Source organism: Dasypus novemcinctus, chromosome 2, assembly GCF_030445035.2.
Source record: "Dasypus novemcinctus isolate mDasNov1 chromosome 2, mDasNov1.1.hap2, whole genome shotgun sequence".
Lineage (NCBI taxonomy): Eukaryota > Metazoa > Chordata > Mammalia > Cingulata > Dasypodidae > Dasypus > Dasypus novemcinctus.
The window spans coordinates 184,258,579-184,272,821 of NC_080674.1; the positions used below are offsets into that span (position 1 = coordinate 184,258,579).

Sequence of the window (14,243 nt, forward strand, 5' to 3'; positions counted from 1 at the left end):
GCGGAAGGCCAGGGGCTGGATTTGCCTGGTTCTCTTTCTCCCCTGCCCCCTCTCCAGGACCACGTGTGGGTGGTCTGGAGATAGGCAGACACTGAGCTGGTGGCCCCACGGGCAGGAGGCTGACTGCTCCCCTCTAGCCTGGGGCCACACCCAATCCTCCCAGCCAGCCCGCCCCTCTCATTACAGGGAGGTGGCCTGTAATTAGGCTGCAGCTTTGGGGAACTAGGGAGAGAGTCAGCCTTACCCAGAGCTCCCTCCTCTCTGCAGGGTGTCCTTGCTTATTGAGGAGAGCTTATCTCCCTGCCCAGGGCCATCCTTGGCCGTGAGGGGACTGTCTGTTCTTCTACTGGCCCTTTAAGTCAAGGTCAGCTGAGACAAGGCCTGTGTGTCATGGATGACGACGGAAGGAGCGATTACAGACGAGGTGCCCACCTGGCCAGGGCCCGAGACTTTGTAAAGGGCCCTGGGAGAGAAGACAGAAATGTTCTCTCCCCGGCACCAAAGGGATAAATCTCCCAGCCACCTCATTGCAGATTTGGGGACAAATTGGAGTTCCTTGGGGGTTCCTGGGCACAAGTGTCTTTATCCCAACTCCTTGGACAGAGGGGCAGGAGTGGAGGGTAGAAGAGTCAGACAAACTTGGGTCTGAACCCTGACTCTGCTTCCTATCAGCTGTGTGACCTTTGGCAAATGACTTTGCTGTTCCGAGTCTTGATTGCTCCATTCATAAAATGGGGAAAATGATACTTCCTTCAGAAGCTTGAGAGGATTAAATGAATGTAAACCATGTGGACATGCTCATTGTAGCAATTTGATATGGTTTATGAATTCCAAAAATAGATATTGGATTATGGCTGTAAACTGGACTGTACCTGGGAGTGATTAAATTATGGTTAGGGCTTTGATGGGGCCACATCAGTAGCCCCCTTGGTGGCTGGGGACTCACAGAGCACAGGAGTTTGCATGTTGGAGTTATGATGCCGGGGTTTTGAGCTGGAGCCCAGGAAGTGAACACACTGGAGAAGAACACAGAGGAACAGAGACGGCTCCTTATACACGGCAGAAGCCCCGGGGAGAGAGACAGAGCCATTCACCTGATTGTCTCTAGCTGACCTTGTGGGAGAGCACGGCAGTTGAGTCCAGAGAGAAACAAGCCCCAGGAAAAGAGGAACCCAGGGAGCCTGATCTCCTGGCAGACGTCAGCAGCTATCTTGCCCCAACACATGGCAATAGACTTTAGAGAGGGAAGTAACTTACGCTTTATGACCTGGTGACTATAAGCTTCTACCCCAAATAAATACCCTTTATAAAAGTCAACAGATTTCTCGTATTTTGCATCGGCAGCCTTTGGCAGGCTAATACACTAATCGTTCCAAAAAATAAATGTTAGTTATTGTTTCCTTTAGCATGGGTCCACCCCCAGCCTCTTCCCCTGCCCCATGCCCCCACCTCAGTCCCAATCCCTCCCTAAATGGGGCTTTCATATTGCTGGGATATTGCACATGTAGGGCCCTCTACCTGGGACACTAGTTTTCTCTATGATTTGTTTAACAAACTCCTATTTCTTCTCCCAGGCCCAATTGAAATGTCACCTCCTCTGGGAAACCTTCCTTGACTCCCCAAGCAGTAGTTAAATTGTGCTCTGTAATCCAACAGTCATTTGTTTATGCTTTTGATACAATGCAATCAATGTGGGGCAGCTATGGTAACAGTCACCCCTAATCCCTTCTGCCACCCACTGTGCCCTGACCCCTTGGCTACTAGGGTGTGAGCTCACTGAGGACAGGCTCTACTTTTCTTCCTGTTAATTCACAGAGTGGAGCTCTGTAATTCTTTAGCAGAATGAATGAATGACTGCACAAAATGATTAAACGAATAGGTGATCATGGAAAAAGGACTATGAAACATCGATACAAGAAAAAGTCACAGAGGTCCCAGAAAACCTTGCTCTTCCTGCCCCCCCCCCCACCATTGCGATACTCAAGCCCAGACTGGGTTAAGAGTTCAGGATGGAAGGAAGTATGAACCTGCCTAGAGACAGCCACTCGGGACAAGGCGGAAACCAGAGACCAAGTTTGCATTCTAGATTCATCTCCTTGGGGGACCCACAAGTCACCTGCGCTCAAGGCATAATCAAGCGCTGGGGCTTGGGAGAAGAAACACAGGACCTGAGGAATTTGGAGGCCCTGCTCAGGACGGTGCTCCCCAGGCAAAGGACAGCCTGGGGATGAGGCGGGGCCCGCCGTTCTTGCACGAAGGCCATGCTCCTTGTCCTGGGACAGCGGGGACTGGTGACGCACGACCATCCCTCTGGAAAAGGGAAGGGCCTTGACCACAGGCACGGTGAAATGTGAGCTGGAACGTTCCCAAGGAAAGCCTCTGGGTAAGGAGACACGCACCAGCTAGTCAACTCGGAACTCCTCCTTCATGACTACGAGGCCATGCGGGTCTGGACCAGCCTTCCGGGAACCACGTGTCCCCCCAGCCTGCACCACTCCAATTTTCCCCAATGCTGCAGGCTTTGCACTTGCTGGTGCCCCACTGGCTGGGATGCTGTTCCCTCTGCCAGGCTCTTTCCAGTCTTTTTTGGCCTCCTTGTAAATGTCACTTCCTCAGAGGCGCCTCCCTCACTTCCCCGCAGTGACTCTTTCCTTTTTCACCCGATGTTATCGTCTTCACAACACGTGCCTTTGCCCGAACCATTTCGTCTGCTTCTGTGTTCATTGTCTGACTCTTCTCCTAGACCCTCAGCTCTGTGAGACGGGGTCTTACTTGTTCATGGACGTAGCCCCAGGTCTTAGCACAGGGCCTGGTGCAGAGTGGGCCACGAGGAGTTCAGGGATATCTGTTAAATGAATGAGTGCACGGAGGGAGGGAGGGAGGGAGGGAGAATCTTGGGGCCGGAGCGGGGAGCAGGTCTTCATGCTTGATGGCAGGCCCGTATGCTGTGGGGTTCCTCAAGTCCCCCTCTTTTGAATCCCTCCAAGGGGCCAGGATGATGTCTAAGTCTTGGCTGTACCCCAGCAGTGCCCGGTGCAGAGCAGAGGCGTGCCCATGTTCAGTGAACGGATGGCAGGGTCAGACTCTTGAAGCCAGTGCTACTGTGGAAGTGGTTGAAAGCGTGGCCCAGGAGCCGGGCGTTGACGGCTTGGTTCCCATGTCGGCTCTGGCACTTTCTAGCTCTGTGCCACCCAGAGCATGTTTCATACCCTCTCTGGGCCCCCTGTTTCCTTGAGTACAAAAGAGACAGTAAAGGCTGTGACTTTGAGGGTCTTGCGAAGACAGAATGAGATAATGCACATGAAGTGCTTCGCACAATGCCTGGTGCGTGGCACAGCCTCCTTAGGACACTAACATCGCCATCATCCCATAGCTGCACACCCGTGGAGGGCCTGGCCCACCCCCAGGGGGCACACAGATGCTTGTTAAGTGAGTGACTGCGCCTCTGTGCAATGTGGTGCTGCCTCAGACTTCCCTCCTAGACCCTTCTGTGCCTTTCTCAGTTGAGACTTTGCCTTTTCCCACCTTCTGACATAACCCTGCCCCCCGTTTCTGCTCCTGCACTACTGCCATTCCCTTGGCCAGCGTTATGTCCTGGATGAAATTATCAGGGAATTGTGGGTGGAGAAAAGTGGGCAATGCATTTATTTACAGGAGGTCCACTGGGCCAGCTCAGTCCGGTTGCCCATTCTGTAAGCAGCGGGAAACTGGCATAAGGAGCAAAATCCCAACACATACCAGATAATTGCAGACGGCCAGCCAGGAGGGCCCATAAAGATCATTCAGGCTTTGCTCCTTGGAAAATGGGAAAACGGAGGCTCAGATTGGGAAACAGACTTCCAAGTTCTTGGCAGAGCTGGAATGCGCCCCTTGGCCTCCTGGCTTTCAGAACCACTGTTCTAAAGTGAGAGTTAGGCTGGAAAATGAAGCTTTAAATGTCTTGAGTAAAAGTTGTCACATTTAGGGAGTTGGGTTTGTTTTTTTTCTCCCACTTTAGCCATTTTTAATGTATAATCCGGTAGCATTTATTAAATTCACAATGTTGCACTCCCATCACTTCCAACCACTACCAAAATTTTTCCAACACCCCTAACAGAAACTCTGTACCCACTAAGCAATTACTCCCCTTCTCTTCCCCATGTCCCCCACCCTGCCCCTGGTAACTTCTGATCTACTTTCTGTGTCTACAGATTTGCTTATTCTAGATATTTCATATATAGAATTATACAATATTTGTCCTTATGTGACATTGGAATGTTTTGAACTTGTTTAAAAAACAACACAACTACCTCCAAGATTTAAGGTGAGGAACCTGAAAAATAAAAACAAAAATAGATAGGCTTAAACAACAGGCGCTGGCAAGCTTGGGGATGGGCTGAGTGCAGTGTCCCTGGCACTGTTTCCTTACGCTCCTTTCCCTCCTTCAGAGTTACCGCCACCAAGACGGCAAAATGACTGTGGCAGGTGCAGCCTTCACATCCACACACCACCTCTCCTGTGGCTTTTCTAGATGCCCCAGTTGACCTCACTTGCATCTCACCTGTCCATTACTAAATCGGTCCCTGGAGGACTAGGTTTACTTATGTCTCATTTAACAACTATTTATTATAGGCTGCACAGCAATGAGCAAAGCAAACAAAGTTCTCTCCAAAATGTCAAGAGGAGATAGATAAAAAGCAAAGAAACTTTAGATGTGGTAAGGGTGGTGTAGAAAATAAACTAGAGGCTAGAGATAAAAGTGCAGGTGGGGCAGTTGCAATGTTAATCAGGGTGGCAGGGGGCAATGTCGCAGATAAGGTGACACATAGAGACTGCAGGAGGTGACAGAGTGAGCCGGAAGATACTTTGGGGAAGATCATCCCAGTAAGTGGGAGCGAACAGCCAGCGCAAAGGCCCTGGGGCAGGAGTGTGTTTGTTATTTTGAGGAAAGAACAAAGAAGCCAGATGACTAAAGCAGAGTGAGCAAGGAGGAGGAGAATGTAGAAGGTGAGGTCAGGGAGGTAAGGTGTGTGTGTGTGTGGGGGCACGACTTGGTGAGGACTGTGGCTTCCAAATTGCCTTAAGTAGGAAGCTCGTAAAGGATTTTGTGCAGAGGTTTTCAACCTTATCTGCACATTGGAATCACCTAGAAAGTTTTTTAAAATTACAGATGCCTGGGTCTCACCCCCAGAGGTTCTGATGTGATTGGTTTGGGATGGGGCCTGGATATCAGGACTTTTTAAATGCTCTCTGGGTTATTATTTTTCTTCCTTTTTTTTTTTTTTAAATTAAATAGATCACAAGGAATGTTACGTTAAAAAACAAAAACATAAGAGGTTCCCATATAACCCACTCCCCACCTCCTACCACATTATTTTTGTAAATTTTTTTGAAAATATATACGTCACCAAAAAAATGGTACACTAAAAAATATAAGAGGTTCCTGTATATCCCCCACCCTCCCACCCCACTCCTCCCACACCAACAACCTCCCTCATCACTGCAGCACACTCATCGCTCAGTGAACCCATTTTGGGGCACTGCTGCACTACACAGATTACAGTTCGCACTCTCCCCCAGTACATTCAGTGGGTTATGGCAGGATATATAAAGTCTAGCATCTGACCCTGCAATATCATTAAAGACAACTCAAAATCCCCAAAATGCCCCCACATCACATCTCTTCTACCCTCTCCTTGCCCTCAGCAACTACTGTGGCCACTTTCTCCAGCTCGATGCTAAAATTTCTTCTATTACTCGTCACAATAGTTTTATAGTAGAATATCAGTAAGTCCACTCTAGTCCATATTTTATGTCCTCTCCACCTCTACATCAAGAGGGGGCTTAGATTCCACATGGATGATGGATGTAATTCCTCTGCTTACAGTTGTAGGCACTCTTGATTCCCTGGTGTGGTGGTTGACCATCTTCACCTCCCTGTTAGCTGACCTGGGTAAGACCCACAAATCAGAGAGTAGGAGTCACCACTCTGCTGAGGCTCAGGGCCCAGCTGGCACATGGATGGTCCAGAGTTTCAAGTCTCTTGAGTATGGACCATCCCTAGTGCCAAACACAGGTTCAGTAAAAGTGACAGAAGAGGCATGTGTAGAAAGGTCACATCTGAGTCCAGCTCCATCACACTCAGGAGCACAAATTCCAAAGTAGGGCCCTCTGACATGGCACAGAGCTCCAAATCCATCTGCCATGACTATACACCCTGTGGATCTCCGTAGCTTTCAGTAGAACCAGAACCTAGGTTTGTATCTACTTTGGCTTTTTCTGGGGTCCTGCTGAAATGTGCTTAACATGACCCCTCTGATGACCTCCCAACTCTTTTTGGAAGACTCTTAGCCATATAAACTCATTTGTCTTTGCCATTTCCCCCTTTTATTCAAGGTCAAAGAGCAGTTTTTAATGCTTGATTCAACATGTAGGCTGAGATATTCTGCTGGTCTGAGTTGACACTTTTATTCGAGGTCTCTTTCTAGTTGCTTCTCCAGTTAATGATTGGTAGTAATCCCTCGGTGCCAGGGAGGCTCAACCCCAGGAGTCATGTCCCACATTACGGGGAAGGTAATGCATTTACATATTGAGTTTGGCTTAGAGAGTGTCCACATTTGCACAACATGGAGGCTCTCAGGAGGTAACTCTTAGGCACCCTACAGCTCTAGACCTAGTTCATATTTTAGGCACACAGACTCCTAAGCATAGTCATCAGTATCAAGGGCTCATTATTGGGTCATCCTTCCTTGTTGATCTTTGCCATTGCACTGGGGCCCCTGGGTTATTTTAACATGCATCAAGGCTGAGAGCTACTGGTGTATATGCTGAGAACTCCCAAATCCAAAATTCTCCTTTGATGCCCATATTCTGAAGTCCACTTCCTATTTGAGTTCTCCATTTGGTGTCTGATAAGCAGAACAGTCATCTCCAATTTAACCTGGCCTAAATAAAATTCCTGACAACCTCCAAACCTGCTCTTCCCATGACACCCCCATCCTAGTGTGTGGCCCCTCCATCCTTCCGGGTGCTCAGGCTGAAACCTTGATTCCTCCTTGCTTTCATAGCTCACACTCAATACCCCAGAAAATCCAGTTCACTCTATATTCAAATATATCCAGACTCCACCTCTCATCACATCCACTGCCACCATCCTCTTTGAAGTCCCCACAATCTCCTGGTGTTGCAGGGCCTCCTAACCAGGCTCCCTATGTCTTCCCTGGTGTCCAAGGGGGGTTTGTGGCCCCAGATTCCATGGACTCATGTGGGGAGCTTTAAAAACGATGGATACTCTAGTCTTCAGAGATCCTGTTATGACTGATTGGCCATGCGGTGTGAGCACTGGGAGGCTTGAAAGCTCGCAAGTAATTCCGTTGTTCAGCCAGGGCAGAGAACCACTGATATTGATGGGCTAGAAATCCATGCATCTGCTGCAAATCATTGAGAAGCAAAAGGCTAAAGCCTGAGTCCTGGGGCTCTCTTACATGCAGAGGCTGGGAAATGAGGAGAGGTACTGGGGAAGAGCCCCAAGAGGAGACTTACCAATCACTGTGGCAGAAGATGGAAGGACCCCTGACCAGTCCCCCCATGAGCTGGGGGAATAGGGATTGGGGAATCCTGCTTCCTAAGGCTCAGGCCAGGATGGAGGAAGACTGCATGGAGACTTGGATCATCTCTTCCTGGGGAAAGAGAAGAGACCAAATAGATATATGGTGGGTGGTTATAGCAGTTTGATATAGTTACAAATTCCAAAAATAGGTATTGGATTGTTTGTAATCAGGTCTGTTCCTGGGCATGATTAAGTTATGATTCGGGCTTTGATTGGGCCATGTCAATTGGGACTCACAGATAAGAGGCATGGCAAAGGACAGAGTTGGCGCTTTTGATGTAAGGGCTTTTAATGTTGGAGTTTGATGCTGAAGACTTAAGCTGGAGCCCCAGGGAGAGAGACAGAGCCATTCGCCTGATAGTCTACAGCTGACCTTGTGGAGAAAAGAGTTGCTGAGCCCTGAGGCACCCAGGAAGCCGGAACCCTCACAGACGTTGGCAGCCATCTTGCTCCAACACGTGAAAATAGACTTTGGTGAGGGAAGGAACTTGTGCTTTATGGCCTGGTAGCTGTAAGCTCCTACCCCAAATAAATACCCTTTATGAAAACCAACTGATTTCTGGTATTTTGCATCAGCACCCCTCTGGCTGACTAATACAGTGGTCAAGAAATATCTGCGATGATGATGATGATGGTAATGGTGATAATAACGCCAATGCTAATGCATCCATAAAATAGAGCAATAGCGAGTACCTCAGATTTCTTATGAAGATGAAATATGCCTGGTGCGATGGCTGGTGCCACCTCTCAAGGAATGCAGGATGGGATTGGATTGACTGGGAGTTATTCATATTTGCAGGCTCCACCCTAGGTTAAAGTTAGTTCCCCAAATATTCGACACCCCCTCACTCTTCCGTCTTGACACATTCCACCTGTCCCCACTTCTTTTCTTCTCCAGGCTAACTTCGGCTCTTTCTTCAGGTTGCAGTCGGGTCTGTCTGCCCCCGGGCAGCCCTGGTTGAGGCCCTTGGGCAAGAGTCCCCCCTGCGGAGAGAAAGGCTCATCCTAGCCCTCAGCACCTTGGGTTCTAGTGAAGCCTGGTTCCCCGTTAGACTGTAAGCTCCACGAGGGCAGCCGCTGGGTGTTATTCTCTGTATTCTCAGTGCCCAGTGCAGGGTCCCCTGCAGAGAAGGTGCTTAGTGCAAGTCAGGTGAGCAAATAAATAATTCCAGCCAGCCACAGAAGACAAGCCTCGAAGACGCCAATCGAAAGCCTTGATTTGTGCAATCGAGAGGGCCCTTACAGAGTGTGGAGTGTTTCTTTTTGGCCTGATGAAATTGTTCAAAACTTTTTCATGGTGATGGATGCACAACATGGTGATTATATGAAAAGCCATTGATTATACACTTCGGATAAATTGTATGGTATGTGAATATATCTCAATAAAACTGCTTTAAAATAAATAAATATGCACAAAATAGCCAGAAATAGCAGCTCTGTACAGCGGGGGAAGCATGGAGAGATTGAGAGGTGATGAATTATTTTGTCTGTTTTTTGTTTATTATTTAAATAATGAAAACGCTCTAATAATGAAGTGATAAATGCACAATACCACCGACTGTACACTTTGGGTGGAGTATATGCGTTACTATTATGTGTGACTAAAATTGATTTGTTCTTTTGTTGTTGCTTTTAAAGCTGGCCCTTATAACCACATCAGAGAAGCTTTGGCCTCTCTTCTAGGAAAGGAACCTGGTTCAGCCAGTCACTGGGTTCATGGCCTTGTCTTTAGGAAACCTAAATTCCTCTTGCTGCAAATACCATTTAAATGTTTCAAGGAAATTGGTCAAAAGCCCCAAGATAGGCCAGCTGCGTGCAAATTCAGCATGAGGGCCTGTCTGCCTTACCCTGGCCTTAATCCAGGGTGAGCCACAGACACGGTCCATGGTTGTGTCCACACTGCCACTGTCCCACCCCCAGGCACCTGCAGCAGCCGGGCTGGTCAGCCCAAAGGACAAAGGGACATTTAAGCCAATACTCAAAGAGTGAGTCTGAGTCACCCAGAATATTAGTCCAGGTGGGCCAAGGACTGTAACAGCCTCCAAATTGCAGGGGCTGAGCTAATACCCGTTTTTGTTGTTGTTGTTTGTTTGTTTTGTTTTTTTTAAAGATTTATTTATTTATTTATTTCTCTCCCCTCCCCGCCCCCCCCCCACCCCACTTGTCTGCTCTCTGTGTCTATTTGCTGTATCTTCTTTATCTGCTTCTGTTGTTGTCAGTGGCACAGGAATCTATGTTTCTTTTTGTTGCATCATCTTGTTGTGTCAGTTCTCCGTGTTTGTGGCGCCATTCCTGGGCAGGCTGCACTTTCTTTCGCACTGGGTGGCTCTCCTTACGGGGCGCACTCCTTGCGCGTGGGGCTCCCCTACGCGGGGGACACCCCTGCGTGGCAGGGCACTCCTTGCGCGCATCAGCACTGCACATGGGCCAGCTCCACACGGGTCAAGGAGGCCCGGGGCTTGAACCGTGGACCTCCCGTGTGGTAGGCGGACGCCCTAACCCCTGGGCCGAGTCCACTTCCCACATGAGTTGTTTAAAGCCACGCAGTTCATGGTCCTTTGTCACAGCTTCCATAGGGAACCACAGTAGTTCCTGACCTACCCAGGAGGCGGCCCTTGCCACCTCCTTCCTGGCAGAAGACCTGGACTTAAATCTAGTTGCACTTATCTCGTGGGTGCTCTTGGGCACCCACATCCCCTCTTTGAGCCATTTTACTTCTGAAGAATGCAGCTCAGAATCACACTGACTTCCCAGGGTTGCTGTGAGAATCCAACGGGATGGTGCGCGTGTGGTCTCTTAGCAACCAGGCCTGGAACAAAAGTGGTGCTTGATGGTATTTTTAGTGTGGAGCATAATTCTGAAACTTTTCCTTTGTACCCCCAGAACCCCACTCCTGCTCTGAACCCTCCCTCAGGAAATAGTCCCCTTCCTGCGGCGCTGACACCAGCAGCAACAGGCTGCCCTGGGAGGCGACTTTCCCCTTCCCACAAGCCCCACAGCTACTATCCTCACAGTGCGGGGAATTTCACTGGGGTTCAAATCCTTTCCTTACCCCCAATAGCTGTGTGACATTGGGAGAGTTACTCCACCACTCTGAGCCTCTGTTTCTTCATTGGCACAATGTCCACAATGAGTCCTGTTCCAGGGGTAAGAATGCTCACAGCTGGGCACATAGTAGCTGCTCAATAAACAGTATCAACTGTTGGCTTCCCAAACTGAGGAGGTGCTTCCCTCTCAGCCAGGGCCAGTCCAGCTTTGGTGACGCCTGATGCCTCTACAATTTGTGGTCCCTTTTTAAGTAAGAGCCTCAGAAGTGGCCTATGTTAGAGAGGGACCCTGACGCTTAAATTCCACTGGCTTCTGCTCTCTGCTCTCAACCCCTTCTCCTCCATGGGGACCGTGGCAAACAGTCCCCAGAGAAGCGCCTCCCATCAGCCTGGGTAAACCCCAGAAACCTGAAGTTTTCTAAAACTGTCAGGGGCAGTGACTACCTCAGGCTCCCAGCTGTAACCAAGCTCCTGGGTTAAGTGAGCAAGACTTTCGGTCAAACAAATGCAAAATCACTCTCAGATGAGGTCAGCTCCTTGGGATAGAGCAGTTAATCTCCTTGCTCTGACCTTAGGGCTGCCTATTTAGCAAATAAAAATAGAGTTTTTAAAAATTTGCTCAGTTAAATTTGAATTTAAATGATGAATAATTTTTAGTATAAGTATGTCCCAAATATTGCACGGAACATTAAACCGGACGTCCTATATTTTATCTGGCAACCCTGTCTGACAAAAGCTCAGCCAAGTCAGGCTCAGTGCCACGGAAAACTAAATCAGCTTTGGCAATGGCCCCAGATGCTTCCTTCCAGGCTAAGGTGTGGCCTTTCAAACTCAGGGTGTGTCTTTTCGAAGGGCCCCTGGTCTGGGGAGCAGCCAGGGGCCCTCCAGGCTTGTGGGGACTTCATCTTCAGCAAAAGAACAACCAGTGGCAGAGAAAAGGATAAGATGTGTCTGGTGCTGAGCAGACGAGCAGACTGGTGAAGCGGTTATCAGCCTCGCCCCAGAGTCAGAGGGCTGGGCCTGAATCACAGCTCAGGAACCATGAGGATCTTACTTTGCCTTTTTTTTTTTTTAAGATTGATTGATTAATTGATTGATTTCTCTCCCCCACCCCTGTTGTCTGTTCTCTGTGTCTATTTGCTGCATCGTCTTCTTTGTCCGCTTCTGTTGTTGTCAGCATCTTGTTGTGTGCGTCATCTTGCTGTGTCAGCTCTCCATGTGGGCGGCACCATTCCTGGGCAGGCTGCACTTTCTTTCGCGCTGGGCGGCTCTCCTCACGGGCGCACTCCTTGCGCGTGGGGCTCCCCTACGCGGGGGACGCACTCCTTGCGCGCATCAGCACTGCACGTGGGCCAGCTGCGCACGGGTCAAGGAGGCCCAGGGTTTGATCCGCGGACCTCCTATGTGGTAGGCGGACGCCCTAACCACTGGGTCAAGTCCGCTGCCACTTTGCCTTTTTGAGCCTCAGTTTCCCTACCTGTAAAACGACGATTTCTAATTGTTTGCTGGGGTGAGTGTTAAAGAGGAAAACCTCTGCATAACGTGTATGTATAGGAGTCAATGGCAACCGTCCCTCGGTTAGGTTTTGGTTGTCAGGCATGTAGGAAAAGAGAAACTTTCCCGAATAACTGGACCTGCTTTGCGGAAACCGGCAGGGGTAGGAGCTGGGGTGTGCGTGGCCCCCAGCTGGACACTCCTCCGAGTGGAACCCTCTGTTCCGCATTGGACACGCCTGAGTTTTTCCAAGGAGCCCCATCCTCCCCTGGCCTCTGGCTGCTGCAGGCGCCATGGCCCCTGAGTGCGAGCAGCTGAAGCCCACCTCCCCACTGATGCGCGCCCTGACCTCGGGCACACCAGACGCATCCCTGGGGCTGTCCCCCAACAGTGGCCACAGCTAACTCAGCTGGGTGACTCGCCACACGCTGCCTGCTCAGAGAGCCTGGCGGCCACCCTAAGAGCCAAACAGCAGCATGCCCATCCTGCAGACGTGGAAGGTGAAACTCTGACAAGGAAAGGACACCTCTCCAGACCTACTGTGTGCTGGTCACTTGGTGTGCATCGTCCTGTGGTTTAGAGCTGGCAGATTTTGGGGAGCTATTAAAGTAACTCACTCAAACACCAAAGAAACGTGAGATGAAAAATAAACCCTCTCAGCTTCGGGAGCCCTTGTCCCTCCCTCTAGAGCAGGGTGTCTCAAGCTCGCACTTGACGTTTTGGGCAGGACCATTCTTGTGGTGGGGCCTGTCCTGTGCACTGCAGGAGGTTTAGCAGCATCTCTGGTCTCTACTGCTAGATTCTAGTAACGCCTCTCTCCAGTTCTGACAAACAAAAACGTCTTCAGGTATTGACACATGATCTCCGGGCTTTCTTTTATGTTTCTTTCTCTACAAGATGGTTTAAAAAATGTAAAGCTAGGTCCTTTTATTATCACCCCATTAAAGATGAGGAACAGAGACTCACAGAGGCTAAGTTATGTAATCAAGTCACAGAGTTAGGAAGTAGGAGATCTAGGATGAAGACCAGGTCTGCCTGATATATAAAGAATGGTTATCACTCCATGATGAAAAGGCAAACAACCCAATTAAAAATGGGCACAGCACTTGAACAGACATTTCTCCAATAAAGATAAACAAATGGCCAGTGAGCACACGAAGAGAGGCGCAGCAGTATTAGCGATCAAGGAAATGCAAACCAAAACCACAATGAGATACTGCTTCGCACCATTTCTGTAGTAGATGGCTACTATTAAAAAAAAAAAAACAGTCAGCAAGGATGCAGAGAAATAGGGATATTTATGTGTTGTTGGTGGGGATAGAAAATGGTGCAACCACTGGGGAAACCGCTTTGGTGGTTCCCCAAAAAGTTAAGCATAAAATGGCCATATGACCAAACAACCACACTTACAGGTATATGCCTGAAGGAAGAGAACAGGGGCTTGAGAAGCTACTAGCACACCAATGCTCACAGCAGCCTTATTCAAAGAGCCAAAAATGCAAACCCAACCCAAGTGTCCATCAAATGATCAGAAAAACAAAATGTGGTCTATACACATAATGCAATATTATTCAGCCATAAAAAAGAAAGAAGTTCAGACAGATGGGACTGCATGGATGAACCTCAAAGACAGCATATTAAGTGAAATAAGCCAGACCCCAAAAGACAAATATCATATGATTGCACTTATGTGAATGATCTAGAATCAGCAAATTCATAGAGACAGAAAACAGATTGCAGTTTACCTGAGGCTGGGGAGAAGGGGAATGAAGACTTACTGCTTACTGGGCACAGCATTTCTAATTGTGGTCATGAGAAAGTTTTGGTAATGGGTGGTGGTGATGGTAGAACAACATTGTGAATGTAATTAAAAGTGGTTAAAATGGGAAATTTTGTGATATATATATATAACCACAATAAAATTCAGAAATTTAAAAACCCATCTGCCCATCTTCCTGGCATTCCTCTTAATTGAAGGCTCAAGGAGCAGCAGTACACCTGGACGGGGAAGTGGATGTGGCTCAAGTGATTGAGCTCCTGCCTACTGCAGGAGAGCATGGGAGGTTCCAGTCTCGGTTTCTGGTGCCTCCTAGGGAAGACAAGCAAGATAGCGC

General features: G+C 48.8%; 1 long non-coding RNA gene across 1 annotated transcript in view; it reads right to left on the bottom strand.

The window, feature by feature from the left end:
• The window catches only part of LOC101424576 (uncharacterized), a 29,250-nt gene that overhangs the window by 3,029 nt on the left and 11,978 nt on the right, over positions 1–14,243 (bottom strand). Inside the window, exon 3 of the long non-coding RNA XR_009182021.2 lies at positions 7,522–7,658. This is a non-coding gene — a long non-coding RNA (uncharacterized lncRNA). The remainder of the gene's footprint in view (positions 1–7,521; positions 7,659–14,243) is intronic.